Source organism: Choloepus didactylus, chromosome 9 (genome assembly GCF_015220235.1).
Source record: "Choloepus didactylus isolate mChoDid1 chromosome 9, mChoDid1.pri, whole genome shotgun sequence".
NCBI lineage: Eukaryota > Metazoa > Chordata > Mammalia > Pilosa > Megalonychidae > Choloepus > Choloepus didactylus.
In genome coordinates, this window is record NC_051315.1 from 39,977,231 (window position 1) to 40,004,135 (window position 26,905).

Here is a 26,905-nt window from a genome sequence, read left to right on the forward strand (position 1 = left end):
CTCGTTTTCCTTAACAAAGTACCACAAGCTGGATGGCTGAAGCAACAGAAATGTATCATCTCCCACTTCTGGAGCTCAGAAGTCTGAAATCTGTAGGGGAGAGTCCTCCTTTGCCTCTTCCTGGCATCTAGTGGTTTGCCAGCAATCCTTGGGCCCCACTCTCTGCCTCAGTCGTCACACACCTTCTCCCCTGTGACTGTGCCCAGTTCTCCCCTTCCTAAAGAACAGCACTCATGTTGGAGTAGAGGCCCCCTCATCCAGTTTGGCCCCGTCTTAACTAATCACATCTTCAAAGATCCTATTTCCCAAGTAGGGTCCCATTCGTGGGACTGAGGATTAGGACTTGGGCATATCTCTTTTTTTGGGGGGGGGTGTGTGCATAATTTGACTTGTAACATTGGACATTTAAAATTCTTTAAAATGTATAACTTCAAAGATACCCAATTTGTACTCAACCAGAAAAAGTTGTATTTTGTTCTTTATCCCTAGATGCAAATTGAGTTATTTCTATCAGAGAACCATCGTGACTTCAACATTGGAATCATCCAGTCAACCACAGATAGTTGCCCAGAGGATCAGATGGGAAAGGAAATGACTATGTGTTCACCATCTGTTTCCCACATTGCCTGAGAAAAGATCCAGAAAATCCAACTGCTCATGGAGCTAGCCTTCACATGCTTCCTGCACTGCTGAAACTGACCACACTACAATGAACAGGCCTCCTGTTCGATGCCAGAATCTCTATTGCCTGGTCCCATTTGAACAATGTGATGCCACAATATCTAGTGAACCCTGACCCATCTGGATGCAGACCTGTAGACAGAAGTGTTTTCAAGCAATATTTGATTTTGGTGGGATCTTCCTTTCTCTAAATTGACCTTCAGGCCTATCTACTGGCCAAGCAGTGTGAATTTCAATAGCTTGCCAGAGGGTTAACCAGACTGTGGTTTAAATTTGGGGCATGTTACTTAAAATCAGCTACTGAAAGAGACTTGAGAGGAACACTTCTTTATTTCACATTTAAAAATATTCTTGCCTAGAGGTTTTCAGACCATGGTTTTGGGAGCCCTGGTGATTGTAGAAGTTCCCTTGGGGTTACCCCAGAAGTAGCTTCCTGCAGAATTGCTCCAGTTTCCCCTCTTTTTACATACTAGGATGTTGTGCTTGAAAGCAAGGCAAGATTTGACTTTTTCCTTTTAATGCATTGTCTCAGATGCTTAGTAAATAGATAATGAAAGACCTAAAAGATTGAAAATATATGTGCTTGGTGGATTTTGGACCAGCAGATGCTAAATGATGTCACCACTTATGAATGCAAATCAGACCAAAAAGACCCAGTCAATGAAACCTTTGGTAGAACTGTAGGAACAACAGCCAATTGGGAAACCCCTCTTGATTCTGTCTGATGAGTATTTCACATGGTGGGGACCTTGTCTCCTAGGGAAGAGAGAGGAAACCAAGTGAAGAAAAACTGGGAAGTCTTGTGGTCCTTCCATGACCTTTCACTGCTTCACATAATTAGGAAAAACAAAAGAAGACAGCAAACAAATTTCCCAACCCGGGATGGCCAAAGCCTGGGGCCATATGGGAGATATGAGGACCCCAAACAGATCTGAGTCAAGAGATCATTGTTCCTAAGCCACCAGCCCACAGGGAGTCCCTCTTTGAACTCTGTTCTCAGAATGGCTCAGAGGCCAGGCATAATCTAACAGTTTCGCTCCCCTGTGCTGGCCGGGTGAAGTCAGCAGGAAGGCATGCCAGCCTGCCCTCCCTGAGCACTGGCGGAAGCCTGTGGGGCTGATGTTCTGAAGTTGTCCTCTATTTCCTGGCCACATGGCTTCCTGGCCTTGCAACCATGGCTATCTTGCAATTTGCAAACATCAAAACAAAGTAGCCCTTTTATTAGCACTATTTTTAACAAATGCGTACATACGCACATATAACGAAGGATACAATCAACACAAATAGTAACTGTAGGCCCATGATCCAAATCTGTGCTGGAGACACTGGGTGGACCAGCAAGTGTGACCCTGCCCCACAAATCAAAACATTTACCAGCAAATATTTATTGAGTGCTGACCATGTGCTAGGGACTATTTGCTGTGCTGATGATATGGTGTTGATTAGAGAAGACAAAGTCCCTGTCCTCCTGAGCTTACAGTCTAGCTCAGAGAATATATATACATTCAGATCACTATTATAACTAGCCCGCAGTTTGGGATAGCCAGGGAAGTTCTGTGATAAGATGAATTTGGGCGTGGGCCCTAAATGAAATGAAGGATGAGCACATGAGTACCTGAGGGAGACCATTCCAGGCATGGAAACAGCATATGCTGAGGGAGGGATGTGCTTGACCTATTCAGGCAAAAGTAGAGCCAGGGAGGCTACAAAGGAAACAGAGAGGAGAGTAGCAGGAGATACAGTCAGGGTCAGATCCTATTGGCCCTTAGACTTTTGGAAGGTTTGGAATCGGGGAGTGGCAGACATGTGCAGTATGGTCCACATCAATAATTTTGGAAACGATATTATTTCTGAGGACTGGGTAGGGTCTTTAGGCAGAATTTACAGGAATGGCCAGGGGCACCATTACTTGCAGAGAGGAAGCTCGGATCCACGTCTTCTGGGCAGGAAGGGGCTTGGGAGTGGACCTCACTCTGCTCAGTTTCCCTCTCCTGCGAGGCATTCTCTCATCTCTCCCTCCTTGCTAGGCTTCCAGGGAAGGTGAGCTGGAGAGAGGAGATGAAATTCAAGTCAGTGAAGTTGGGATTTTCACCTTGGTCCAAGTTTAGGTAAAGGTGGGGCTAAGGCTGATCTGAGGTCTGGGGAGTATCTGAGCAAGGTTGATCATTTATATTTATCCTTCATTCTAGATTCATTTATTCAGCCACAGGCTCACTCTCTTATTTCTCTATCAATTTATTTTATTTATTTATTATTTCTTTCATTTGTTGTGGAAGACTTGAATTGGCCTCTGCCTCTTCTGGAAAGCAGATGCCCACTTGTAGCAGCCCACACTGCCAAACCACCACATTCTCACCCGAGGCCAAAAGAGTAGTGACTTTTTTCTCTTGGCTTTCTAAAGCTTTTATTGAAATAACGATTTTGGAAGATAATACGGGAACGGTTTCTGCACAGCACATAATTATTCAACTTTGCAAATATTTTAAAAGTAAGCTCAGAGACAAATCATAATCATTGACATCAATTATCTTTGTGTTCCAACTCCAGGAGAAAATACAAGGGAAAAGGGAAAGATGGGAGGAAACAGTGTTTATCTTCTTGTTCTAAATAGGGAACTCAGAGTGTGGAAATACAAGATGAACTGGAATGTGTCCCCTTTCCAGGCTCCTTCCTTCTGTCATCTAGTGCACTGGTCTCCAAGGAACCCCACCACACCCACTTACTCCTTCCCTCCTCTCCACCTAAGCTTCTCCCACTTGTTGTTGTTGAAGCCAGTACCACCTCCAGAGAGGGAGAAGGAGACAGGAGAAGACTGCAAAGGCGGGGGTGAGGGGGCAGTTTTCACCCCTCCCACGTGGAATGAAATAAAGCCCTGAGAACTGAAATGAAATTAAAGCCCAATCTCCTACCATCAGCCCCCTCCAGGTTCATCTTCCCCAGTGAGTGTGCCCCAATGCCTCTGGTCTTCTTGCTGATACCCGGGCTTCAGACCTGTTGCACCCCCAGCCTGGAACATTCCTCCCCAAATAGTCACTCACCACATGTGTAAGACAGTGCCCTTTGTCCACCCTGTCACTCTCCGTCCCATCACCTGCTGTATTTTCCTATGTGGCACTCATTACTATCTGACCTTTCACCAAGCCTGTCTCTGTCTATGGGTTTATTATCTGCCTCTCTCCCCAGGACATAGGAACCTTGAGAGCAGGGACTTCAGCTGCTCTTGTTGGCAAATAGCTGCTGGCATTTGGAAGGTGTGCAATAAACTTGAATAAGGAGCAGAAATTACTTCCTAGTTTATGCTCTTCATTTTAAAGATGAGGGCAGTGAGGCCCAATGAGGTAGAGCAGCCTCTGCGAGGTCATGGGGACAGTTAGAAGCAGAGCCCCAGGCTGCAAATCCAGGACCCCCAGGTCAGCACTCATCCGATCAACCTCCTCCCCCTACCCCCCAGCTACACCTGATTCTGACACATGAATCACATGGGAAATCTGTCCTCAAGTAAATGATATTCAGTAAGTGGTTTCCTGAGTCAAGATCCAAAGTTTCAACCAAGAAAGGAAAGAAGCTAAGAGTTACTGAGTAATCATTGAATGCCAGGCCTGCAACGCAGGAATTAGGAGCCATATTGGACAGATGACACGGGGCATCAGAGAAGGTAAGGAACTTTAAGGTAGTTCAACCAGTAAGTTGCAGTGCTGCCACGAGAGACCCTTCTCTTAAATGCACTCCTGGACACCCACATTAAGCTGCCTGTACCATAGAATTCCAGGTCTCCCCTTTGGGCATCTCAGTCAGTGGGGGAAGCCTCTGAGATCTGAAATCTCTTTTATTTTTAACAAGCTGATGAGCTGTGCTTAGTCAGCTTTGGGGCAGCAGCACTACCTTTGATTCCAAGCTCAGGGTATGTGTGTTGAGGGGCTGAGGGGTTGGAGCCTGGGGGCATAGGGGCATCCTCTGAGGGTTCCATGAACTCGAAGCACATGCCTTTGACAAGAGTCACTTCCACCCTCTCTCCAGGCTGGATCACTGGGCAAAACCATCTTTGAAAATGAACAAGCCCAGCTAGCGAGGCTGGGCTCAAATATGTTCGAGCACCAGACCTAACCAGCTGGATCTTGAATGGTTATCTGACTTTGTCTTTCCTCCTTCCATCCCCAGCACATGAACACACACGCACACACACACACACACAGAGTTTTATTTTTTGATCAGAAGTAGGCAGCATCAGAGTTGGAACTTGGAAACAGGTTCCTATCTTAGCATTACATGGAAGAGGGATTAGACAGAATCTGTGTAGCTTGAGATGGCAGAATGAGGCCTAAGAGAGGGCAGGGGGAATTACGGAGAAGTAGATTTGGGGTTAATATAGAGACAACTTTCTAACAACCAGAGATGTCTGAAAAAGGACCAGGCAGCTTGACGAAGCAGTAGTTGGTACCACTCAAAAGACGCTTGGACAAGTGAGCTGGCCAGCAGCTGGGTCCCAAGGTGGCCTGCTGTGAGAGTAGGGGATGGGTGCCGGGAGCCGCTGAATGGAGAGAACAACTCACTGTTCTTTACGTGGTTTATCAGCCTCTTCCTGCTGCTCTTCCCTGGTACTGTACAGTGTTATTCTAGCCTCTGGGGCCCCGGAACAGACAGTTCCTGCCTGTTGAATAGCTGTTTTGGAGGAAGGACTGAGCCCTACAGCTGATTCTGACACATGAACCACATGGGAAATCTGTCTTCAAGTAAATGATATTCAGTAAGTAGTTTCCTGAGTCAAGATCCAACTGAGTCTTTTCATTAAAGCAGAGGTGGAACGTTTCAAATTATCTTCTCTAAAGAAATGCTAACCATTAATACCTATGTAGTCTCAAAGTTTCACTAGAAAACAAGAAAACTGATTTTGTTTTTTAAGAAATTTTAATTTTGAGCTATCTTAAAAAGCATCATCAAGTACATAATAGCAACTTATAAAATTTCTAAACAAACAAATGGATTCAGTTTCATTTCTGTGAGTCCATCTTTCTTCAATGGAAATCCCAGTGTGCAAACAAAAATTTTTCTCCCCCTAGAAATGCCTAGAACATACTTAATTGGTAATTTTGCCACTTTTACAAAGAGACATTTAAAAATCATTTTAAAAAATCTGTTAGGATTTGCATGGAAGAGTCTATCTCATTTCATTAACAGCGACCATCTCTGGTAGGGGCTTGCACTTTCTGCTTTACACGTCTGTAATGTCTGAATGTTTTTAAAGTGAGTACTTATTTGTTAAGCAATAAAAAAGATTTTAGGAGAGAATTTAAAAAAAAAAAAAAAGGTGTCTGGATAGCCTCTGATTAAGAATGTTGGGGAGACTTCAGCATCCCCCAAGGTTCTTTCATCTCTAAGACCCTTTAAACCCTACTTTTTGAAATAGTTCACTTACTACGATTTTTTGTTGAATCATTTTGCTGAATCATTTCCTAAACTCAGTATGATTCATGGTCCATGAGAGTAACTTTTTATCTCCACATCCCAAATGTACTCACTTTGAATTTTTAAGACAGAAGGTAAACAGGCCATTTGCATTTGCCTTTCAAAGACAACTTACATAATAGTTCTCATTTTTTTTTTCTCTCTCCCTGTGATATATTTTAAATGTACATCACCAAAGGTTGTATGCTTGGATGGCACTGTCAGAATGTCTTCAAAACTCAGAGAGTCAAAGTTGTTGCCCTGCTTTCTGAAATAGCCAGAGAAATCCCTCTATTGTCTTAAAAATCTCAGCTCAGCACCTTTGACTCAATTGGCACCTCTCTGGGGGTGGGAGAGAAAATTCACTGATGTTCTTCTTATAGGAGCAGGGAAATACTTGTCATTGCTATCGTGAACCTGCCATGTGACCTTGGGAAAACTGCTTAGCTTCTCTGATCCTCAGTTTCCTTATAAGAAACACAGAGATTATTAAAGTACCTGCTGGACAGAGTTATTGTTAGCATTACATTAAATAATACATTTAATTTATCATAGTATCTGACACATGGTAAACAGTCAAAAAAAAGGCTGGCTACAATTATTATTATTATTAATATCATTAGCATCGTCTTCATCATTATCATTATTAAAAGTTACTACAAATTATAAATTACTGCCAAGAAAGCACTCAGGGAGAAAATGGGATCTTCATTCTGGATGCAGCACATTCTTAGCATTAGGTCAGCACAAGCGTTCCATGGGCACCAATGTTTTCCTTCTTGTGTCTGGGGTGTCAACCTTGCTGGCACCAGGCTCATGAGAGGTAAGCACTGAAGCTGAATAAAAGCACCTCCTGAGGCCCTTGCTGCAAACCAGCAGCATCACCTCACCGGGAGCTTGTCAGAAAATCAGCTCTGGGGCAGCAACCCTATCATGGGGCATTTGTGGAGGGAAGATGTAAGGAGCATTGTTATATTTGCTCCCAGTGCATTTTTTTAAGAGATCATTAAAGACGTTAACTTCCCCTTAACATACTGCAGCCGCCTACCTCAGTCGAGCACTCTCATGAATTTGGCATATTCTGGGTGCTCTCGGGCAGTGTATATTGCCAAATCAAAACTAAGGGTGTTTTTCTAATGGTTTACGATGAGACGAAGTAAAAATAAATATCTTACTCTAGAGTAAGCTTGTACTTTAATTTAGGTGAACTGCGAAACCATTTCTATATGGTGGTCTTTAGAAAACCAGCTTACTGTCCCTCCCTCATCTACCATAGTGACTAATGCATGGTAGATACTCAAACTATATTTGATTGTTAATTAATAGATTGATTAAAAATCTGCACAGTTTCCTAGTCTCTAAAGCATTAAATCCAAACAATTTAGCCTGGAATGCCAGGTCCCTCACAGTACAGTTCTTTTTCAGATAACATTAGGTTCAACTACATATAACAGAAAAATCCTAAAAAATTGTGGCTTAAAATTCTCTCATGTAAAACAAGTCTGGAGATAAACAGTCTCAGGCTAGTTTGGAACTAACTTCCCAGTATTACTTATGACCCAGGCTCCTCCCTTTCTTCCCTATAAATTTCAACATGTGATATCCATTTTCAAGTCACTTCCTGTTCAAAATGGCTGAAGATGGCTGCTAGGGCTCCAGCCACCCCATCTGCATTCCAAGTAGCAGGAAGAAGGGGAAAAAGAAGTACCTTTCCATAGTCTTCTAAAACATTTCTCCCTATATCTCATTGGCCAGAACTCAGTCACATGATCATACCTAACTGGAAAGGAGAGTGGAAAATGCAATCTTTAATTCCGAGCAGCAAGGAGTACTTCTAAAAATCAGGATTTGATTACTAAGGAGGAAGAAAAGATATTGGGGTAGGCAAATAGCAGTATCTGCCAAAAGCTCTAATACCACTTTGCAGCTGAAAGTATTGTCAATTCCCTTCCACCTGTCCTGTCCTTCAGAGGGGTGCATCTGCTCATTATCTCCTGAACATGGCCCTTCTGTGCCCTTGTTCATCTGGCTGGCTTGGTTTGGAGCATCTCCCAGCTCCCCTTCACTGCTCTAAGGCCTCCTCCTTCAAGGCTCTTGTAAGGCCTCCAGCTTCCACAGAACATCATGATCCCATTTCCTACTGAAATCCAAGAGCCCTTCCAGGAAATCCTGCTCATTGTTTTACCTTGAATGACAGGGTATGTCTAGGCCTAGGACTGATTTTGTTTTTAACCAAATTCCTGGAACCATAAGTTCCTCACTTATTGTTTGTTTTTGTTATCAATGAGAATAACAGACAAGAGCTGGACTCAGAGGTTAAAAGTCTAAATAATGATCCCAGCTTGGCAAACTCCCTCTGCTCCTTTGAGTAAAATTATGAAACTGTACCATTCCCTTACCCTCTTCAGAGTACAAATGGGGTGTTATTAGATGATCTCAAAGGAACATAGAGGTTTAGGGAGTGGCAAAATGTCTATAAATTTCACAGAGGACATTAAAAAAATTTCTAAGCCCCAATTATGGATGAAGTTGGGGTCTCTTGGGTGATTTCTGGTCTCTCTTCAACTTTGCAAAGGTTACCGAAGCTCTTAGGATCACAAGTCAGAAAAGGCCATAGGGGCATCTAATGATCTTTCCCTTTACACAGATGGGCAAACTCAGATAAACTGGAGGCTGTTCTTCAGGCCCTCTTCAGGTCCTTTACCACTATACCACACCACCATTTTGGAGGATCCTTGTTTCATCTTCTGAAGAAATCTGAGGAGACTAATCACTCTACTGAGCTGTTCTCTCTTCACTAGCCTTTCCTCCTTGGCAGCCCAGAGCCATCTCCCCAGTCAAGGAAGGCTAAACCTAAAGAATTTACATGCTATACAGATCCAGGCTTCTGAGGGCCGCGATTTAGAAACAGGGACCCCCAAGTCTTGGTTTAGCCTCCTTTTCATGCCTAGAGCCTGGAATCTACAGAGCGTTCCCAATATCTCAGCCAACAAGCTGTTTTCATTTCCATATCATGTCTACATTTCAGAACTTGTTTTTTTTGTTTGTTTTTTTTTTTTTAATCTCTCAGCTCTAGCCCACAGACTAAATAGAGACATGACATCAAATCATTCAGCAAATGCAGTTGTCAGGAGCCGCCACTGTGCACTCTGGGAAAGCGGTTGGCTCTCCTCCAGGAGCCTTAGGAGCAGCCCACACTGAAAGGTCATTGGCCACCAAATACCAAGCTTGCTCTGAGGTGCTTGAGACGTTGACAGTTGTTTGGAGACCATTAGTGCTGGTTTTACTCAAGCGTTTCTTGAGGCAACTTTGGATTATTATGACTACCAACATTTGCTATTTATTGAGTGCCTATGATATAAATAGAAAAGGGAATCTGACAGCCTTCAAGAAGAAGCTAGCCAACACATTACAGTGTAGGGTATACACTTTTGCTATCAGCATTTTCAGCTGATCAGCAGATGGTCCTGCAATAGCCCTTGGAGGCCTCACTTGTCACACAGATAGACTTCTTCCCCCATCTGGACCAGGGAGGGTGCTGGTACTTTCAGGACGCAGTAGAGGACTTGGGAAGTAAGTCACGATTCCTGAGCCACGTGGCTCCAATCTCTTTTCTTTCCAGAGAGCCACACAGGCTTAAATTGCAGCCAAAACAGAAAACTCCCCTACAATAAATGTAATTAAATGCAGACCATGAAGGGGACTCAAAAATACTCATTCTAGAAGACTCTAAAAATGACTTCCAGCAAACTCTCCATAGCACCATGGAGCTAACGGAAAAGCAGAGGGAGCTCTGATGTTTTCTGATATAATCTCCCTGTCCTTGACACAACATTCCTGTCAGAAGATTTTTAGTGTCTGCTTGAACATTCCAGGGCCTGGGATTCCCCAATATTGTAAGGCAGATTTATTAGTGATGCCCTGGTTCGGCTTCTGTAGTTGTTCAGTAGGAAATGTGGGAGTGGTGAGGACTCTGGTGAGAGGGAGAAAGAGAGGTAAGAATCAGAGTCTACAGGGGCTTGTAAATAATACTAAGACATTTTAACTTACACATCGCGGAGCCATCAAAGGGTTTTCAGCCGAGGCGTTTCCCTGGTTCCATCCCAGGCAGCACAGAAGGATCACTTTGGGAACTTTGTTGACCATAATGCTACTGAGGGAATGAAGCCTGCACTTCTTCTTCTAAATACAGACTTCTCAACTACTGCAACAGGATCCCAGTGCTGGGCAGGACAAAATATCTTGTCCAAGAAGGGGCAAAAAGATGAAGGTCCCATTTGCTAAAAAGGAGGGCTAAATCCTAGGTCTTTAAAGAAAACCCTCAAAGGCAAGAAATCATCCATATGAAGCATTTCCTGCCATCTTTCTCTACTAGATAAAATTGGTCACTCTTTCCTTTGTACTCTCAGGATAGCCTATACACATTTTTTTTTCATGGCGCAATAACCCTATTCAGGGGTATACTAGAGCTGCTTAGTCTGGCTCTAGTGAGAGCCAATGTTCCTTTAAATTCTACCACTATTTGAAAATTTCAGCTACCCTCTAAAAATTACACATTTGAAGAAACCAACCCTACTAGATATTAAACCATATTATTAAACTATAGAAATTAAAAATAGCATGTGATGTTACAGGATGACTCAGAAGACAATGAGATCAGAATAGAGGATAAAGCAGAAATGATAAAAGCAGCACTTCTAATCAGAGCAAGAAAGGTAGATTATTCAATAAATAGTGTTGGAACTTAGTCAACTGGGGGAAAAACAGTTAGATCTCTGTCTTCTTTCTTAACTAAAAATTAATTGCAAATGAGTCAAAGATGCAAGCACAACATTAAGAAACCATAGAAGTGTTAGAAGAAATATTCTTGGAATGAGGAAATACCTTCTTAAGTAAAATACAATGAAGGAACTATAAAGAAGACTGGTAAATTCACAACATAAAAATAACAATTTTGCATAAAATATACCATAAACAAAGTCAAAAGGCAATAAAATGGTTTAAAAATGCAATATATATATATGGGAATATAGTAATTTCCCTAATATACAAAGAGCACTTATAGACCAATTTGAAAAAGGAATCAATAAAAAAAAAATGAGGAAAAGATACGAATAGGCAAAGGGGAAAAAAATAAAGGGCCAATAAACAAATGAAAAGAGGCTACCTCACACATGATCAAAGAAATGCAAATTTAAACAATAAAATGCCATTGTTAAATGGCATACTTCACTAATGTTAAACATTTGGTAATGCCCTGGAGTATGAAGGGGAAACAGGCATTCTTGTACTTTTTGAAGATCAATTTAGTTATGTCCATCAAAATTTAAAACGAACATACCCTTTGACCTAGCAACTCCATTTTTAGCAATTTAGTTCATAGATATACTCAAAAGTTCACAGAAATGATCTTCATTTCAGTAATATTCGTAAAAGGAGAATGTTTGTAACAGTGGAAAGTAAGCAACTTAAATGTTCATCAATAAGAAAGTTTGTTAATAAATTAAGATATATCCTAACACGGAACACTTACTACAGCTATTGAAAATAATGAGGTAGATCTATATGGGTGAATATAAAAAGATATCTTAGATATAGTAAGTGAAAAATAGAAGCTGCAGAAAAGTATATAATATGAGCTTACATGTGTAAAAGATATGTGTATGCTTGTATATTCATTGGGAATTTTCTGCAAGAAGACACAAAGTATTAATGGTAGTTACCATTTATTTAAAATCTAAATGATGCAAAGACAATACTATATTGCATCAATGATTCATATACAGCAAGAATAAAACATGCATGGAAGTGAGACAAAACAAGGTGGTTTAAGTTTGGGGTGGAAAAGAGGGGAATGTGACTGGAAGGAAACATAAGAACCTTTAAATATATTTCAATGTTTCATTTCACTAAGAAGAGCTCTGTAATAGTCTCTACAAATATTTGGAGAAGAAAAAAAATAAAAAAGAAGACTCATTTGACTTTAAAACCCATTAACCTTTATAAAAATCTCTTAAAATAATCAGTGATACAATGATGACTCACCATTTTGTTTTGTTTTGTTTTATGTGAAAGCCTGTAGTGAGTAGGGATTAACATTTCCTTAGAGAAACTGGATCTACTGGGTAGAATATTCTTACATCTTTCTTGTTTATCAGATTTTCCTGTTAATACAGTGTGAAAGGAACAGTTGTGCTTTGATGGTGTGTTTCTGTTTGTTGTCAATCAGCAGCTGATATTTTCTCAAGTTTAATGGTGTTCTTAATGATGGGAGACTCTTACCTCCTTCATGGCACCTTTGATCTCTCTTGCCAAAATTAATGGATCTTTTCTAAATCATGGATCACCAACAAAATACTACTGGCTGGTACTCTTTGAACCTTGGTGGCGGTTGCGGGAGGGCTTCATTTTCTGAAAAAGTCAAAATGTTAAAATTACTCAGTCTGAGCTCTGGGCTGGGAGCTTGGATCTACACTGACGAATTCTCTCTTAAATATTCTAAACTCGGTCCTGCCTACACATTCCTACTGATGCCTTTGGGAACTTTCAGTGTAGAATGATTCGGAGTCCCCCCACCAAGACTGCTCCTGAAGAGCAAAGAGGGGAGCTCTGTGACATGGCACTAATTGCCCAATAGTGCCTCTGATTCAGCAACTCATAGTGACAATTGATTAACTGCATTGAGCAACTGCAACATAATCATTAGTCAAATGTGGGTGGGAGGCAGTTATGGCAAACAGAGTCCTCACATTGGATCCCAAGTAAGTGGCTCATCTCTTTGTACTGAGCACATTTTACATTCATAGTATTAAAACTGAGTTTTTACATATGCATAATGGATTTTTCTCCCAAGCACAGCACTGTGGATACAATGGTGATTAACTATTGTCTAGTGGAATGACTCACATGTAACATCACTTTTTAAAATTTAGGTAAAATTCATGTGACAGATCCACCATTTTAACTATTTAAAAGGGTAGGATTCAGTGGCATTTAGTTATGCAACCATCACTACTATATTTCAGAACATTTTAATCACCTCAAAATAAAACCCCATACCCCATTAGCAATCACTCCCCCTTCCTCCCTCCCACCAGCCCCTAGCAACCACTAATCTACTTTATGTCTGTGTGGAATTGCCTACTGTGAATATTTCATAAACATGGGATCATAGAGTACGTGGCCTCTTGTCGACTGGCTCCTTTCACTTGGCCTAATGTTTTCAAGGCACAGCCATGTTACAGCATGTATCAGTACTTGATTCTCTTTTTATGGCTAAATAATATTCCATTTTATGGCTATGACACATTTTATCTATACTTTTCAAGAGACAATTTCTTCCCCAGAAAATTGTTTTCACTAGACGGCCTAGGTAGCTAGTTCCAACTTCCCAACTGGGAGCTTTCTGATCACAAAAAAGCTGAAAGAAAACCAGAGGAGGAAAAGAAAAAAAAAAAATCCACATTATATACTCTTGTCACCAACAAATCCCAGGAACAGTAAATTTCTGCAAGATCTCTAATAGTGTCTAGAGGAAGAATCTTTCCATTTTGGGACACTCTGCTGGTGGCGGCTTTGCCAGCAAATCTGCTGCCCATACTCTCCTTCACCACACAGCAAGCATGGTCTCTTTATTAGTCCTCGGCTCACCACTCTCTCTCTGTGGGGATCTGGAAGGCAGGAGCTTTGTATGTTGTCCACCTTGCACCCAGTCGGTGGCCTTCCTCATCCGTTCAGGGCTGTTATGTTATTTATGCCTTCTGTCTCCTAGGACCTCTCCTCTCCTGTGTCCAAATTTTCTCTGCTTATCAGGTCTCCAGTCACACTAGACTCAGTTTGGCCTCACCCTAACTAATAGCCTCTTCAAAGATCCTATTTATAAATGGGTCCACACCCACAAGAATGGACGTTAGGACTTGAAGGTGACTTTGGGGTGGGGCATGATTCCATCCATAACACACCAGGTCACAAAGATTTCGCCCTCTGTTTTCTTATGGAAGTTTCATCATTTAAGGTTTTATGTCTATAATCCCTTTTGAGGTGATTTTTGTGTAGGGTGTGCAGTAGATTGAATCATGTCCCACCATAAGGAAATGTTCAGGTTGAACCCCCTTGGTCCTGTGGGTGTGACTCATTTGTAAATAGGATTTTCAGAGATCCTATTTGGTTGAGGCAAAATAGAATCAGGGTGGGATTTAATCCAACATGGCTGAAGACAGAGGAAATTCAGACCCAGGCAGTCAGTAGAAGCCAGAGGAGACAGGAAACAGATTACCAAGTGATGGGGGTGGAGATTGAGTTATGGACAGTCAGCAAGCCACCACAGAACTTCAGAGAAAGCCTGAACCTGTCAACACCTTGGTTTTGTTCTTGTAGCCTCCAAACTATGGGCCAATAAATTCCTGTTGTTTAAGCCAGCTAGTCTGTGATATTTTGTTATAGCAGTCCTGGCAAACTAAGACAGGGTGTAAGGTATGGGTCAAGGTTCTTTAAAAATAGTTCATGTGAACTCAAGTTTTAGGAACACTCTAGTAGAATGGTTGGCAAGTGAAGGAAAGTGAGAAGGTTATATCAAGAAGGGGTCATAAAGTCAAGAGAGTTTTTTTATATTTTTGTATTTTTTAATAACAGAGTATTGGATGTGATTTTCAGCTATAGAAATGGAGCTACTTGAGAGAAAGAAACTGAAAATCCAATAAAGATTCATCTTGTTAGAACAGAAGCTAAATCTTGACCATCTTAATTATCATGACTATGTTCCCAGCATCAAGAAGAGTGGCTTACACATAGAAGGTACTGAATAAAATTTTTTTTTGGAAGGAAAGAAGCAAACAATTAAGGAACTAGTGCAAGAGAAAATGGAACCAAGTGTACAGGTTGTGGAAGGAGACTTTTTAGTCATTTTCTATGAGTCTGGAGAGAACAAACTCCTGGAAAGTGAGACAGCGACATAAATGTATCAATAAGAGGGCAGAGAAATCAAGAAGTTCCCACCCAATGGGCTTAATTGTTTTTTTTAACTGTGCATCAAGATTGTCTGCTACGGCTGGGGGAGGAAAATGGAGGAGACTTGAGGAGTCCAGGGAAGTGGTGCCCTATCCTCACGTGGACATGGGGAAAGGACCTACTACACATGCAAGTGGCAACTTTTGGAGATACCATGGATACAACAGGATTCCTGTCTGTCATTCATAGGTATTAATGCATCAGCGTGTCAGTGCAAGGGCATTTCTATTGTACTCTAAGAGGTAAAAATCTCATCCCTACCAACAGAATGACGTTTTACCATCAAGCGCTTTGGAGAGTCCCCAAGGTTGACAAGGGGGCGGGCGGAGGCATTTTGAATAGGGAGGCCTCTCAGAAATGCCCTCAAATCGCATGCTATAGGCAACTGTGTCAAGTTTACTCTTTACCCCGAGAGATTTTTCCCTTTTCTGAAACTAGTCCTTGGGTCTAAGGAAGGCACCTTGAAAAGTGCATTTTTGGACCATCCGGCCCCAGATTCGTATTTCAAGGCAGGAGATTTCTAATTTACAGTTCTCTTGAACGTCTCTTGAACGTTTACCAGACTCCTCTGCTTAGAGTTGTGCCAGTGCCTTTCATAGACTCCAAGGGAATCAGGACACATATTTCGGGGAAATGATGCGATTATCCTACATAAGAGGGAAACTTCCTTGTTGGGGACCTCCTCCAACACTGAACCCTAGCTTGGTTTTTGCAAAACTATAGCAAAATGTCTCATTAAGAAGTAATAACATCGGCACTATTTTCTCATTCCTTACTGCTGTTATACCCATCGTCTTTCTCTATTCCTTTGCTTATGAACTTGTTCAGATCACGACACAGCTAAGCTGAGAATGTTAATTTGAATAAACATGTCAGTGTCGCTCTAAAAAACAAGTTCTGTACTAGTATACTATGTTGACATGTACTCTTTAAAATACATTGTATTTGGGGGAATATGTTTGCCATGATTGAATAAATACATGTGTGTCCTTTGCTTAGTTTTATTGCAGGATGATGTCATTCCCCCACATAAAAATCTTCTGGCTAACTTTCCACTGGATTTAGAATAAAATCCCAAATCCACCTCCACTCCCCTGGTTTACTAGTCCCTACGTGATTTGGCCTCTCACTACCCTCAGACCTCATCTTCTCCCACATATGTTGCAGCCCAATTGACCTTTATTTTCCTTGAATGCCCCAACCTCATCCTCGTTTAAGAACTCTGCATTTGTTACTCCCTCTGCCTGGCATGCTGTATCCTCAGATCCTCACAGAGAGGGCTACTTCTTGTCATTTGGAACAGATCACATTCCAAACCTTAAGAATTATACATCCTAAAAATCTCAATACAAGATCTTTCCATTGAACCTAAAGCCTCCTTATCCACATCTTTTGTCTCATCTTATTAAAGCTCCACAATACAATTCATTTATATTGTACCACTTTTGTCCCCAATAGTTCATATTCTTTCATACTTTCTTATCTTTTGTGTATGTTTTCTCTGCCTAAAATATTTTTCTCTTCTTCACTTGGCTAACTTATGCTCTTCCTTCAAGGTACAGATCAAATACCACCTCCTCCCAAAAGCCTTTCTTGATCCCCTCTCTGCCCTCCATCAGAATTAACTGAATTGAATGTATTCGCTAGTGTAATTATTCCAATTCATGTTAACTTTTCCATATGCCCCACATGACAGAGAGATCCAGCTGTCCATCAAACTCATTCTTCCCTTTGATTATAATATGGTGGTAGCCAGGAAGTGGCTGCCCAGCCGGGGTCTACATTTCATAGTCTCCCTTGCAGCCAGATATGGTCACATGAGTAGTTCTTACCAATGGAATGTGAAGAGAAGTGAGGCATGTTGCTTCTAGTGTTGAGGTTTTTAAGAAGCAGATGAACCTCCTACAGGTTTCTCTTCCTTTCTTCAGACTTGATGTAGATGGTGACAAAGCCTTGGAGATGATGGAGCCACAAGCTAAAAGGACCTGTCCATCAAACTGGAACACCCAGCCTGGAAAGTTATGGGAAAAATAAACTTCTATCGTATGTAAACCATTACACTCAGGGGTTTATTTGTTATAGCAATTTAGATTTTTAACTAACATACTCTACTGAATTATTAGCTCCTTTAACCAGGGATTACATAGAAATTTCAAGTTTATTGTGAAGGATTTGGGAAGCCTTTTAATCAACTTTGATCCACCTGAAGTGACAAGAAAGTAACAAAATCAGATTTGCATTTTGGAAATATCACTCTGGTCAACGGCTTGGAAGAAGGAATGACCACAGACAGGGAGCCAGTCTGGAGGCTACTGCAGTCAAACAAGAGGGAGATGAGAGTGGCCTGGTCTATAAGAGTGATAGTGGAGATGGACCAGTGTCAGCTGGATACAAGAGCTTTTATGGGATGTAGAACTTACAAGGTTTGGAATTAGTGGGGAAATGGGGAGGAAGAGAAAGGTCAAGATGTCTCCTGGGTTTCTGACTTGAATGATGATGTCATTTACTGTGTTAGGGGAATACTAGCAGAGGTCCAGATTTGGGGGAGAAGATCATTAATTAAATTCTGGACATGAGTTTGAGGTGCCTACACACAGTATCAAAGTGGAGATGCAAATAGGCAGATGGACATATGGACCTGGAATTTAGGAGAGAGGTACAGATTGGAGATTAAATATCAGAGTTGCTGGCATATGGACAATAATAGTCTTTGGCATGGGTGAGATCACACAGGGAGAACGTGTAGAGTGAGAAGGGGAAAAAAAGGGGTGTAAGAAAGAACTCCAATTCTAACAATTAGAAGTCAGGATACAGAGGAGAAATGGTAAAGGTTGCTGAGGTAGTAGCCAAGATCGTGTCAAAGATTCATCAACGCATAGGGGTGCCCTTAAGTCAGAAGAGCGGTGGTAGAAATGGCTTTCCGTCACTAAGGCTTTCAAAACATTCATAGAACTGGGTTCTGACTTACAAAGTTTACTCATTTTCTCCATCATCACCCACTTCTATTCAATTCTGAGCACAATAATACAAAGGGTTGAATTCTTAATCTGCACTAAGATATTTCATTTTAGTTCAACCTAGCAGAAGTTGGTATGGATACAGAAGAGAAAACTAGCCTGACACCCCCAATAAGCACTTTGGTTATACTTCACTTTTAGTATGAGGGTCATGCCCAGAGGTTTGTTTGAGGGCCTGTCTCCACCCACTCCCAATCTTCCATGGCACTCCCCACCGGGGAAGGGAAAATCTGTCATCTTTGCACCTATCAGAATGAAGAACAAATACTGTTTCAAGGGCAGTCTTTTAGCAGGAAAAAGTGCCTCTTACCTGTTATAATACCATCTTTAGTAGTAGTAGCTGTTACCATGTTATTTCCAATCTATGACATAAGGATACCTGGGTTCCAGACTTTGTATTTGGACTGGTGAGAATTGTTGTTATAAACTCCTTGGCCCTTTAAGGACCACATTAATTCATTCATTCATTCATTCAACAAATTTTTATTTTAGCAGCTACTTGGTGCTAGGCATTATTGTAGACACTTTAGGATATACCAGTTAACAAAACAGATAAAAAGAAAAATCCTGCCCTCATAAAGCTTATATTCTAGAAGAAAGAGGCAGACACTAAATAGTTAACACAATCAGAAATTACCTGGTCTATTGGGAAGTGATAAGTGCTATGGAAAAAAAAATAACGCAGGGCTGATTGTAGGTTTAAATAGGTTGGATGGTCATGGAGGAGGTGAGATTTGAGCCAAGGTTTGAGGGAGATAAGGGAACTTTCCATGCAGATAACTGAGGAAAGAGTGCTCCAAGCCAGTGCCGAGTGCCCAAACTTGGAGGCCTGCCTCTTGTGTTCCAGATCAGTATGGAGGTCAGTATGGCTGGAGGGGAGTGAGCAAAAAGAAAAGCAGAGGAGAGGCCCCCAATCACACAGGCCCCGGGAGACCATTTTAAGGTCTGAGCTTTTTGTATTCAATCATTAGTTTCAAACAGCAGGCCTGTCATCAATAGTGAAATCAATCATTCCTTTTATTCACTTTAACAATATGCACTGTGCTCTGTGGAATACAACAAGGCTCAAATAAAAAGCTGCAAACTTAGGCTTCCTGACTTTAATTACACTGTCATGAATCACTGCATTTGCTTGGTTATGAGAATGAGTAAGAAGAGACTCAGTTGGACATAATTAGATGGGAGAGATAAAGCAATGTTTGGAAGCAGACTTCTTTTTCTTCCCTACTATTAAAATTAAGAAAAAAGTAACTCAGTTTCATTATTAAAAATTTGGAAAAAATTTAGAAAGAAAAGTAAAGCATCCATAATTCTACCATCTAGAGACAACCGATTATAAAGTTTGATGTATTTGTCTTTTTTCCCCATATAGTGCTTTTGTTTTATAAAATTTTTGTTTTATAAAATTGAGTCAGATTTTATATGTTTATATCATGCTTTTTCATTTAGCACTATTCACTTTTCTTGATACTACATTTTATTAGCGTAATCTAAAATGATACTGTGCCAGTTTGAATGTATTATGTCCCCCAAATGCCATTATCTTTGATGTAATCTTGTGTGGGCAAACCTATCAGTGTTAATTAGATTGTAATTCTTTGAGTGTTTCCATGGAGATGCGCCCCACCCAACTGTGGGTGATGACTCTGATTGGATAATTTTCATGCAGGTGTTGACCCGCACATTCAGGGTGGGTCTGAATTAAATTACTGGAGCACTATATAAGATCAGACAGAAGGAGCAAGCTGCTACAGTCAAGGGGACACTTGGAAGAAAGCACAGGAGCTGCAGATGAGAGACAGTTTGAAGACGGCCGTTGAAAGCAGACTCTTGCTCTGGAGAAGCTGAGAGACGACAAATATCCCAAGTGCAACTAAGAGTGACATTTTTGAAGCAGCCTAGAGAGGAATGTCCTGGGAGAAAGCCATTTTGAAAGAAGAACTTTGGAGCAGGCGCCAGCCACGTGCCTTCCCAGCTAACAGGCTTTCTGGACACCATTGGCCATCCTCCAGTGAAGGTACCCGATTGCTGATGTGTTACCTTGGACACTTTATGGCCTGAAGACTGTAACTGTAACCAAATAAACCCCCTTTTATAAAAGCCAATCCATCTCTGGTGTTTCGCATTCCAGCAGCATTAGCAAACTAGAACAGATACCTAATATTCCATTGTTCTTTAACTGCTTAATTCCAACTCTCCTTTTGTAACTACTAAGGTGGTTCACAGTAGTCTTTTTACTCATTTTCTTACAAAGGTTTTTCACGACAAGAGAAGGGTCTGCTCATTGTTCCCAAAATTGCTCTCCACTAATAAGCAGAGCACTTCAATTATACAGCCACAATTTTGGTATTGTGTTGATGGTTTAAAGAGTTTAAACCATCTTTATTTACCTTAAAGAGATTAAGGTAAAATTTAAAGACTACTCTTACTCTTTTGGAAAAAAAAAAAATTCAAATTCACCATAGCCAGGTGTTTATTGCCCAACATGTCTGAATTTAGCAAGTTAACTCTCAGAATTCTACTGAAATATTTCCTGCCAGGAAAACAAACAAACAAACAAACAAATGAAAGTAGCACACATACAAACAAAATATTCTGACATTACTGAAGCCCTACTATTCAAAAAACTATTAAGAATAATTTTCTATTCTAAAACTTATTAAGAATAAGAAATAAAACAGCATGACCTTTGTCTCTGGGTACTTTACAAACTGATTAAGTAAATATGAAATAAATACTTACAAAGCAATATTAAGGTAAAATTACTTAATTCTATATCTAAAGATCTTAAATTTACTTTGTTTTAAAGGAAACTTAAGAAGAATATAATACAAAAACATTACTGGTCTACAGGAAAATAGGTAAATCTGTAGAAAATTAGTCAGTGGAATTCAGTGGTGTGCCAGTTTGAATGTATTATGTCCCCCCAAAAGCCATTATCTTTGATGTAATCTTGTGTGGGCAGACCTATCAGTGTTAATTAGATTGTAATTCTTTGAGTGTTTCCATGGAATGTGCCCCACCCAACTGTTGGTGATGACTCCGGATAATTTCCATGGAGGTGCTGGCCCGCCCATTCAGGGTGGGCCTTGATCAGTGGAGCCATATAAATGAGCTGACAAACAGAAGGAACTCAGTGCAGCTGAGAGTGACGTTTTGAAGAGGAGCTACAGCCAAGAGGGACACTTTGAAGAAAGCACAGGAGCTGCAGATGAGAGACAGTTTGAAAATGGCCGTTGAAAGCAGACTCTTGCTCCGGAGAAGCTGAGAGAGGACAAGTATCCCAAGTGTAACTAAGAGTGACATTTTTGAGGAACTGCAGCCTAGAGAGGAACGTCCTGGGAGAAAGCCATTTTGAAACAAGAACTTTGGAGCAGACACCAGCCACATGCTTTCCCAGCTAACAGAGTTTTTCCGGACACCATTGGCCATCCTCCAGTGAAGGTACCCATTGCTGATGTGTTACCTTGGACACTTTATGGCCTGAAGACTGTAACTGTGTTACCAAATAAACCCCCTTTTATAAAAGCCAATCCATCGCTGGTGTTTTGCATTCCGGCAGCATTAGCAAACTAGAACAAGTGGCATCTGAATCCTTTTATGGAATTTTTTGTTATTATAAACCAAAAGGTTTCATAGGCTTATTACTGTGGTCCAGGTATTTGAAGGAGGGAAAAACAAAGAAATGGACAACTTAGAAAATCTATAAATACATGATAAAGTTCAACTCAGAGCTGCTGTCTCTCCACCTACTTTTCAAACAATACTTTAAAATTAATTTTAGTGTCATTATTGTTCAGTGGGCAAAGGATTCAAGAGAGCGTGTGCTTCTGAACATTATTAACTTAACTTATGATTACTAGCATCCACTTGAAATGTTATGTCATCATTCTGCTAAGACTGCCTTTTAAAAACATTATTTGGTATACTGGTAGTCTTGTAATAAGATAATAGATTAGCATTAAATAACTTTAACAGCAGTTTTGAAACAACAGACCCAAGTAAAGATTAGAATTTCATGAGTTCAAGCCAGGAGAACCTTTCAAATTTTGCTAGTTTGAAAGAAGAAAAGAAACGTAGATACTGGTAACAAAGTTGGTAGGAAGGGAGAGAGAGAGGAAAAGGGGGGGGGGGGGGAGGAGAGGACATCTATTTAAGAGGGTTGTTACTCTGCAGGACCAAAAGAAGAGTGATGCTACTGAAGTTTGGGCAACCGGGAAGAGGGAGGCAGGAGGATGTTGAGGAAGATGAATTCACTTCCTAACAGACACACTACATTTCAGACATCATCTGAACCAACACATAGGCAATGTGAGCCTCAAGGTGACCCGAGTCTGAATACAGACCAAAGGGTCAAGGCTGAAGAAGGAGGTTTGGTGGAACCCTGAATGACTCGGAGTAGCCAAGAGTGGTGGCTTGTCTTGAGGAATAACTGGAGGCATATAGGGCTGAAAGCAAAGTCAGAAAGGCACAAATAAGAAAGAAATATCCCCAGAGAAGAACCAAGGCTTGCTACTGACACCTAATAAAAGGGAGAGAAGCTCTGGCATCGATTCGTTTCAGACAGGTCTTTGGGTCGTTCCAAAAGTATGCAGGTCATACAGTTTATTACTAGAGGCAGAAAACTAACACCTGTTGTTCTCACCATAAAAACTATCTGTTCCTTTATTTTCCCTCCAGATTAAGCAACCTGAGAACATAAATGGTTTCCTTCTTTATGTTCCTAATCCCTACATTGGTAGGTACTCAATGTCTGTTGAACTTTATTTTACTATCGTATACAGAAAGTGAAAGGATGCATTTTTGGATGCCAGAAAAGGGGACTGAGGAAATACAGTAGCTAAAATATTGTCCTAAGCAACTGGATATGCACCTAATGGATTTTTGCCCAAGATTTTGATGCACTGAATGCTATAAACTTCATTTTTGTTTCTTTATGAGCCAAAGAGGGGGGTAGAAATTCTGATCTTTGCTTTCATGCCATTGGGTCTCGTATATGCTCGACCATCTTAAACTGTGAGGAAACAGACAACTAATAAATACCTCTGAAACACATTTTCAAAATGTCTAAAGTGAAATTAACATTGTAGGCTGAAATTCCAGATACCTAAACAATCTTCCCCCAAGAGGTCTATCTCCAAAGAACTTAGAACTTCTCTAAAACAAAATTCTTAATACCCTCACCTTTTACTGAATTCCCAATGGTGGCTATACAGGCTGGTATAGTTACACTTTCAAGAAATGAAAAAAAAAAAAAAAAAAAAAAAAAAAATTTAAAGCACAAAGTTTCCTTTGACTCTAATGAGTAGACTTCCAGCTCATTTCCTTTAAAATACTGCCCCTGAATTGCAAATTACTTCATGGTCTTTTTTTAAGGGAGCTCTATTTTCCTAGACTGACAGAGGCAGCTGCAGAATTGTACTGTCTATGGAAATGATATCATCAGCACTCTGTCCTTGAATAAGATCACAATCATTATGCTTTTGCTCCTTCTCACATAGCAGGAACTGAATATATGCTTTTTCACAGCAGTAGTATTGAGAAAGTTATTACTTTTTGTACTCTATTGCTTGGAGATTTAAAATCAAAAGGAAGTTTAACCTGCAATACCTGAATCCCCTTTTAAAGTAAAACTCATTTTCATATATTTATTATTAAGGTTTTAACTGTTAACTTATTTTCTAGTATTCAAACAGTATTTATTGTTAATTTTGATATTAAGTCAGGGCAGAAAAGTTTGAAATATTTTTATATTTATTTCTATATCTGTTATTTAGTGGATATATTTTCTTATAATTTCCTGTTCTGGCAATATCTAAAGTAATAATATATGATTTAATAAAATAACTAAATCATATATTTAATGATCAAATTAAAGCATTAATTAATAATTTATTAAATTAAAATAATTCATGATTATAATTTTTTTTTTAGGATTTTTTAAAAATGCAGTTTTATTGAGATAGAGTCACACACCATACAAACCATCCCAAGTATACAATCACTGGCTTATAGTAGCATCCATCACATAGTTGTGCCTACAACCCCATGATCAATTTCAGAACATTTTCATTACTCCAGAAAAGAAAGAAAAATAAAAAAGAAAACCCAAATCCTCCCATACCCCTTATCCTCCCTATGACTGACCCATAGTATTGGTATAGTACATTCGTTACTGCTGATGAAAGAGTATTAAAATTTTACTGTTAACTATAGTCCATTGTTTGCAAAAGGTACATTTTTTCCTGTAAACCCCTCTATTATTAACTCCTTCTAAGACTGTCATACATTTGCTCTAGTTCATGAAAGAACTTCTTTATATTTGTACAGTTAATCACAGGCATCATCCACTACAAGATTCACTGTGTTGTACATTCCCAAGTTTTAAACTCCAACTTTCCTTCTGGTGACATACATGACTCTAAAGTTCCCCTTTCCACTACACTCACACATTATTCAGCATTAATTATTCTCACACTAATGGGTTACTGTCATCTCTGTCCATTTCCAAATGTTTAAGTTCAACCCAGTTAAACATTTTGTACATGGTAGGCAGGTACAAGAGCTAGTTTGTATACCCCATAATCTCATTCCCCAAAGAAAGCCTCTATTTACCATTTTGTATACTTCCTTTCCAACATTTATTCATATATCAACTTTTGTTTTACATGGATGGGGTTCTTAAATTCATTTTAAGGAGTAGCAAATAGTCTGTCTCAATCAAATAACTTTGTTACTTAACCAAATAATAATATAAAAATAAAATAATATTTGAGAGCCACATTCAGCATGAAAAAAATGTTGCTTAAATTTATTTCACATTTTTATTAAAGTGAGGTTCTTACCTGGCATATATTAGTAAAGTGGCCCATTAAATTATAAATAATTCTAATTTAGCCACCATCCACCAAGCATTAAAAAAGAAAGTGTTTTTTATGATACAGGAAAAAAATAATATTTACATATTCTTAAAAAAAAGACTACTCTCTGCCCAAAGGACCTGATTCAGTTGTTTTATTAATAAAATGAAGTCAAAGTATTAACACCATGAAAGACAACACCACTAAACATTTTAAATTTGTCATTTCTTTCTATCTTTCAAAAATCTTTTTTTTCATTTTTTTAGTCAATATTTTTTCCACACTTCTAAAAATTGATGAATGTGGAGACACATTAATAAATTTTTTTAAAATACCTGGATTTTATAACACTAGTATTTGGAGAAACATCATTGCCCCCTTATATCTATCAGCACTGCATCTGTCAGTTTTTCTTGTGTGAAGTTCCTACCGTGGGGTAAACAATTTACCTAGTGGCAAATCTGAAACCAAATAAAAAAAATTGGATTAGGAAGGTGCTATATCTGTCAGCTTTAAACTCAATGGTTCAATTAAATTGATCTTCTCTGGCATTGAGTCCACATGAAAAGTCACATACAAAACAAACACATTTTACCTGCTTTATTCAACCTTTAAATTCACATTACTGACAAATGACTATGAAGTACTATATTCTCTTAGTCAAAGCAATTAAATCTGTCAAGAGATTTTAACTGTCAAGCACTTACAACTATAGGATAAAATATATTTGTGGTTTTAAAAACAGCATTAATATACATATGTACAGAGGACTGCACTTGGGGGCAGGTTTTCTACCAGGCAGCTCAGCAACTGAGAGCACCTCAATTAGCTTCGCTTAATTGTCTCTTTTGCTAAATGTAGAAATTACTTCTTACTCTACATACCTCCCAGCATTGTGAGAATGAAGATGATATATGTGAAAATCCATTTCAAATCCATCTGAAAATCAGGGTGCTATTGTAGAGATGGCAACTAATCGGTAAACACTCCAGCAGACATGCAGACCCAGTTACTCATCAAGAGCTAAGTAATTTAAAAACATTTAAGAGCAAAGAAATCACTAAGGCACCATATAAACTCTTACCTGTATATATATATATATGTAGTAACAAGGCAAGTCTAAGCATGTAGTACTTATATCACCAAGGTCCACAGAGGCTAAGTAACTTGCTGAGGGTGTCACAGGCATAATATTCAAATCGTATCTTTTTCATGCTAATACTAATCAAATTACTGTACTTGCATTTACCATTGAAATAATTTGAGGCTTGTGGTTTTTCTTGGCATTACATTCTATTTATGGTTAGCTTTCTCAAAAAAAATCAGGTTAAGTGAAAACATTCATAGTTCTCCAATGTGATTCTTATTTGTAGGCATATCTTTGTAATTAATTTTAAATAGCAGCATCCTTTACATGGCAATTACAATTCCTTCCTCAAGAAAGAATTTTAGGAAATTCCTGAGAACAGTCACTCCATTTTAGGTCACTTTGACTCAACCAATTGCCTACTACTTTCAAAGAACTTAAAAAGCTTCATTGCTAATCGGTCTTCTCTGCCGCTCTCCTTGTACTGGTACAAGCATAACAAATCAAAACTCTAAGGCAAAACCCTTATTTCACAATATAATTTAAGGATAAAAACAACAAAAATTAAATGTCACAATTATGTGCTTGGATTACAGAACCAGTTTAACTTCTAAATTTGTTTAACATAACAGTAGCATTTGAAGATCTATGTAACTAAGGCAGAGTAGGCAAAAAAAAATATTCTGTCAATTTGATGATTCAAATAGGCCTTTCCTTTTTTTTTTTTTCCATTAGCACTACTTAATTATTACTAAATTCTCTCGCATAACTATGAGTTAATTTTGATATAAAAGTCATTAATGACCTTAAAC

At 39.5% G+C, this 26,905-nt stretch overlaps 1 long non-coding RNA gene across 1 annotated transcript; it reads right to left on the reverse strand.

Annotated features, from left to right (window-relative positions):
• Window positions 1-5: 5 nt before the first annotated feature.
• Window positions 6-26,216, reverse strand: LOC119544133. Its single transcript, XR_005218773.1, has 5 exons — window positions 25,891-26,216; window positions 25,342-25,467; window positions 16,962-17,140; window positions 12,406-12,534; window positions 6-2,726 (listed from the first exon to the last, which is right to left on the reverse strand). It is a non-coding gene; the product is annotated as an uncharacterized LOC119544133 (long non-coding RNA).
• Window positions 26,217-26,905: the final 689 nt, after the last annotated feature.